This window comes from Dromaius novaehollandiae, chromosome 1 (assembly GCF_036370855.1).
Source record: "Dromaius novaehollandiae isolate bDroNov1 chromosome 1, bDroNov1.hap1, whole genome shotgun sequence".
NCBI lineage: Eukaryota > Metazoa > Chordata > Aves > Casuariiformes > Dromaiidae > Dromaius > Dromaius novaehollandiae.
This window is the reverse complement of record NC_088098.1, coordinates 133,031,474-133,037,473: the sequence shown is the minus strand read 5'-3', so window position 1 is coordinate 133,037,473 and position 6,000 is coordinate 133,031,474. Positions and strand designations below refer to the sequence as shown.

At 37.8% G+C, this 6,000-nt stretch overlaps 1 long non-coding RNA gene across 2 annotated transcripts in view; it reads right to left on the bottom strand.

Annotated features, from left to right (window-relative positions):
• Nucleotides 1-435: 435 nt before the first annotated feature.
• The window catches only part of LOC135329699 (uncharacterized), a 30,356-nt gene continuing 24,791 nt past the window's right edge, over nt 436-6,000 (bottom strand). Inside the window, exons 1-2 of one of the 2 annotated variants that reach the window (XR_010391277.1) lie at nt 3,065-3,138; nt 436-677 (exon numbers count right to left, since the gene is read on the bottom strand). This is a non-coding gene — a long non-coding RNA (uncharacterized LOC135329699). Of the gene's footprint in view, nt 678-3,064; nt 3,139-6,000 lie in introns of those variants that run through there. The other variant, XR_010391280.1, reaches the window with a different exon arrangement.

Sequence of the window (6,000 nt, the reverse complement as noted above, 5' to 3'; positions counted from 1 at the left end):
TTACCAGCTTCCACAAAACTAACCTCAGGTTTTGTCTCCCTGGGTATCCTGTTCTTGTCTGTGCTGAACACCTTCCTGACATACCTTCCCAGCTTACGAAGAGCTTTCAGGCTCGAATTAATCCTTTCTTCTCCTTTTGGGTTTGCACTGCTCACTCCTCTCACAGAGGACCTTAGGAAACTTTTCTCTTCTGCCTTGATTTAGCACAGAAGGACCCAATGTTTAGAGATGAAGAAGGAGACCTGTGAGGAAGCACCACTTATTTCAATGTATTTCTAAGCATGGGTCAGTGCATTTAATGAAGGCAAATCCTGGGAGACAGAAAGAGCAGGAATCACCTGTCAAATAAACTGAAAAAGCTAAAGAAAATATTTTGTAAAGGCATACATACCTGTCTTTCTCTTTAAGCCCTTCCTTTTACACAGAAAAGATGGCCCAGTCTCAAAATAAACTTTATTTTAAAATAAAGAGGATTGCAAGAGCTGTGAAGACAAAAACAGTTATTTACAAATATATGAAGACCTTCAGGTCAGGGAGGGTGAGGCAGAAGGAGCCGTGAGGGGCAGCGAAGGTGGTTTGGTGACAAATGATGTAGATACTGCTGGAAACTGAAATGATTCCTTTGTCACGCTGTCCACCAGGGATCGGAAGGGAAATGTGCCCGAAGCAGATGTTTCCTGGGGACAGAAAATGAAACATTAATGAAAGCACTGGTAATACCCGAACACAAGGAAAAAAAATGCATATGGGGGGAGGACAGTTAAAAAGAAACTGTTCCTGAGCTAAATTTCCCTCAGTTCAAACTCTGACAAAGGCTATGATAGCTTTTAAGTGCCTTGTAAAAACAGAGAGGGTATACAGTGGTTTATGATTTAAATTAAATATAGGGAAAAATCAGGTAATTATTCATCCTTATCCTGCTACTACTGCTAATAGTAATAAACCAAGTCAGTCCTGGTCTGATGAACACCAAATGATTTTGAAGGGAGCCATTTTTAACTCAGATCAATCCCTTACCTATAAAAAGTGATAGAGCTACTCAATAATAAAAGATATGGGAAAAACTTCACCCACTATTTGCTGCCCAGGAAAATGCAAATGTGATCATTGCCTTGACTGCAAAACCTGGAAAGTTAAGTTGCTAGAATGCCAAAAAGAAATTGGAATTTACCTAATGACCAAAGGTTTTAGTCCTTGCTCCAACTCTGGCAAAATTAGTGTAATATGCCTCATATCCTTTGAAAAATACACATTCCTGTTTTTGATACAATCAAAATGTACTTTGAAATTAAAATAATTCTCTGGCTTCAATTTAGATGGATTGGCCATGTCTGAACATTACTGCTGCTTAATTTAAGATGACATATCAGGCTGGCATTTTCATTTTTAATGTGGGAAGCTGCTATTATGAATGAGACCTTTCATCTCAGGGACAGCTGTTTCAATTTCTTGAAAACTAGTAGATGTCTGTTTAAATGGTTCCTTGCACACTGCTCAGGCTGGGTACCCTGAGAACATGTAAATTCATCTTACTTATGATAAATGGACTCATGACTAGTAATACTTCCAGTTTTTTCCTCCTGCAGCTCTTCATGCCAGGATACATAATGAAGTATTTAAGATAAAGTATTTTTTGGATGCTTTGAGAACAGTGACAAAGGTGTGCAGTTGATCGAGATATTTTGAAATATTTCTGGCCTGACATTTTCAGTGCGTAGTCTCTAAAGACGGTATGTATTCTACAGAGAACACGCAGGGAAATTTTTTTCCTCCCCAGTTAAAAAAACACAAAAGCTACGCTAAACAGTGCTGTGGGAAATGCAGCCTGGAGATTTTTCTGGCCTCCTCTATTTCCGATTTCTCACAGTATAAACAAAATTGCTGCTATTTTGACCATCAGGAACAGATGCAGAGCAGTGCCTAGGTTCTACTTGCCTTCCTTCAGGGGCACAGTTGAAGCAAGTGACTGCTTTGAGCCCAGCACAAGCATGACAGCCAGGGCCACTTTCTCCTGCTTTCATCCTGCATTTTACATGCTAGTTTAGAAGTTAGAGCATGACCCCAGAAACTGAAGTACAGGTACGATACCCTCCCCAGACTGAGAGCATGCAGAGTCGCCTTTCCTCTCCCAGAAGACCCTCTGCACCACCATGCTACCAGCCAACCTGCGAGAAGTAGCAATTGAAGGGGACCTCCTGCGATGGGAGAGCTGCAATGCTGGACTATAAAATAGAAGAAGATTGGCCAGAGGATATCATTTTATTCCCTGTAGCACTGTGAGTATGCCCCACTGTCAAAACATGCTGAATGGCTGCTTTAGACCTACAGGGAGTGTCTTGAACGTGCAGCCAAGAAAATCAGAAGGTAGCTTTATGACTGGGGAAAGTTCACAGACAGCTCTGAAATATATTCTCTCCCAAGGCTGGGGAGAGCTTATACAGAGGCTGTACAAAGGGTTGTTCTTATTTTCCTGAGGAGGGGGTCTCCCCTTTTGTTCTATGTTCATACTAGTTCACTGCATATAGAACATTGAAGCTGCTGCTCCATTGCAAGCTAACAGCAAAGTCACTAAGGATTTTAGACAGCCTTTTCCAGCAGTCTCTGTAACAGGAGTCTACAAAGCCAACCACCATAAAACGTGCAATAAAGACTTCTCTTTCTGTAATGTTTGGGGAGTAGCGATGAGATACTAGTCCAAAGGACTCTATATCTAGTCAGGGCTGTGCTGAGAAACAAAATTGCTGCTGTCAGTTATTTGCAGTTAAAGCAAAAGCACAGCAGGGGAAAATATCAAATGCTTTTACAGTGCTCTAATGACCATGATTCAAGAGCATTATTTACGTTCAGAGAAAAAGCACAGAAAAATCAGAGAAAAATCTAACAAGGCAAAGCACAGTCACCAACTGCTGCCACCAATCATCACGAGCCAACCAGCCGAACTTCAGAGATGCCCAAAAGCAAAACTTGGGGTGAGAGGGTCTTCACACCTATGAACAGTACTGGTCTGCCTGTTAAACTTTGTACCTCACTAGCATCTCCACAGCTTCGCTATGCCACCATTTACCTGCTGTCTCCTGCTCCTCTCCTATCTTCATCCTAGGTTTCACCACTTTGCACCTGCCCAGACAGATGGAGGCTGTAGGGAGAGAAACCTGTGGATAGTCTTACTCTCAAGTCTTGACTAACATGGAGAATGGACTCCTTTTCAGACACTCCTACGGAAATATTTACATACATGCAACACGAAAAGTCATGAAAATCTGTACTATTGTCTCGATCCACTATGTATTGCAAGATTTTACTATTGCTAGGAAGTCTTGTAAGCCTCTAAGAGGAGTTAAATAAGCTTTTTCACCATCGGGATACAAGACTTTGCCCTCTTTCAGTGACTGGTTTGTTATAACCTTATACATTTAAGTGTCAGTAGCTGCAAGAGCTCCAGGAGAAAACAAAAGATGGATTTAAATGACTAGTCCAAACAAGCTTTTATTATTTTTAATTTCTACAAACAGGAACTGGCTAAATTAGGTTGTTAGATTTTGCTTCTAGCAGCTAAACACAATCTTATAATGTCTGGAGAACTATTGAAAAGTGCTTCAGTCACTGAAACGGTATATGATTTCTTTTTTCCATCCATGAAAATCTGTAGAATAATCAGAATTTCTTCCTCAAAAGGTTTGGAAGACTGCTGATATGTTTAGAAGGGTCTGTTCTATTTTTCTGGTTTTTTTTTTCCTTTTTATGAGAATGAAGATTCTTTTTGACCATATAAATAGTAAATTTTTATGTTTCTAGATCATGTTAATTTGAATTCTAGCTATTTTGGTAGACCTCATTTAATGTCTGCAGTCATTTTATTTATGAATTGCCTATGCAGAGTAGAGGGAGAAAGTACATATGAATTTTCTTTTAATTTTGTCAGTATTATAAAAAGTGGAAGGGTGATGAGAATCCACCATCCCTTGAGGCTCGATATTTCAAATGTTATTCTGGCACTATAGAATTTAACTATTACAGTCAGTGATATGTTCAGAAGATTCTCACTTTTATAGAGCCATCATCTGCTACAACTCTAGTTAATCAGTAGTACAGTAATCAAGCAGTTTGTATGTCCAGGTGAAATTTGAATTTTGCTGTAAGCATGGCCTTCTAGAGGTCAGGCTCCAGAAAACAGAAAGGTCCATCTTTCTGCAGTGGGTATACAGGGAGCAGAAATCCCTAGTTTAGCCCAGGTGCCTAACTTGTAGGTAGCTGAAGCAAGATAAGAACTCCTTCCCCATCTCTTGGGATCAACGCAGCCATTTTCGCTGGGTACAAGAGAAACTATAGTCTCTTTATTCTGATCATTTTAGTCATTTTCAGCCTTATGGGAATTACACACAGCTAAGCCTTTGGAAAAAAACATCCTTTACATGCTACTACTTTTAGTTCATCAGATCTCGAAGTAAAGAATACAATTCTGTTTTATACTCCTTGTATTTTATCGCACTATACCCATCTTTCATGTGGAAGAGGGCTTCAAGATATCACTTTTATAGCTGATATTCTTATAAAGATAGGGATTTATATACTGGTAGTGGTATCATTCCTGTTTGTAATTCGTCCTATTCAAATTGTTTATGGAGAAATGATATTCTAAACCTGTGCTATAATTTTTTACAAGGTTAGCATCATCCAATTATAGAAGTATATTTTAAGGGATTTATAAATGACAACATAAATGACAACAGCATTCCCAATATCTGTATGATATATTATTGGGTTGAATTCTTATTTTATTTATCTTTATCAGAAATAATTTCTTGATAACACTGCAATCTAATTTTGTGATATCTTAAAAGTACCAATCACTTCTTGAAATTGGTTCCCTTGGTGGTACAAAATAGAGACACCCCAAAGCAGGAGCCAGTACTGAAAAACTTGTCCTAGTTTTTATGTGGTTGTTTTAGGTTATAGACAAAAAGTTCTTTTAATTATAGTGCTTTCATAAGTATTTCAAATGCTTATTTCAAATAGATCTTTGAGGGAGACATTTTAAATATGGGATCCCATGAGGCCTGTAGCAGTAAGATCATTAAGTATCTGTGTATAATATGTGAAAAGATCAAAGGGTATGATGAAAAGAATAAAAATATGGCCATATTTGATGCTCTTGCAGCATCCCAAGTATTACAAATTGAAACTGAGGATTGATTTGAAATATAATGTTTGGGAGTTTTTCTACACATTGGCAAGAGTCTACCTTTAAATGAATTGCATATAAATTTTTATGGCATTTCATGTTCGTTGCTAATTTTCCTTTCCTTTCAGGACACTTACAACATGTTCTTCATTCTAAGTAATCAAAAATTTCAGGTAATATTTGGAACTTCAAACATCCATCTACTATTTCAGCTGCAGACTTATCACTCAGTGCCTAAATTCTGTTCTGCAGCAGAATCATTTTGCCTTATCTTTAAATACAGCTCTATTCAGAGAATGGTCTGGAAAAACTATCCCTCATTTGTGAAACTGTTGTTATAATCTAATCAATTAAGATCTTAATATATAGGCTTTTTCACTAGTTTTGACAGAGAAAAACATTTAGAATTCACATTGTGGCTTTGGTAATTTTAGCATCAATTGTGCAATTAAAAGCAGAGTTTTTTTAATAATATAGCTTTTATGAACAAAAGAAATTGCAGTCCTAAAGACGTTAAAGCTTCTACTCAGAACTTGTAAAATATTCCATTCTGTTTTATGACACCTCAACTCCAATCAAACAAACAGAGCAGGAAAGAACTGGAGACTTGATTGACTGTTTAAAGGAAAAGCTGTCAGTTTGATTACAGGCAAGTGAACAGACACACTACAAAATGTAAACTGTATTTAATTTCATCATGCAAGCAGTTTTAATAACAAGTCACAAATAAGTTATGTAAACTCAAATACTAGGTGTTACTGCATGCAGATGTCTGACGTCAAGTAGGGGCTGTGATGTCCTAGCTGTTTTAAATGGAA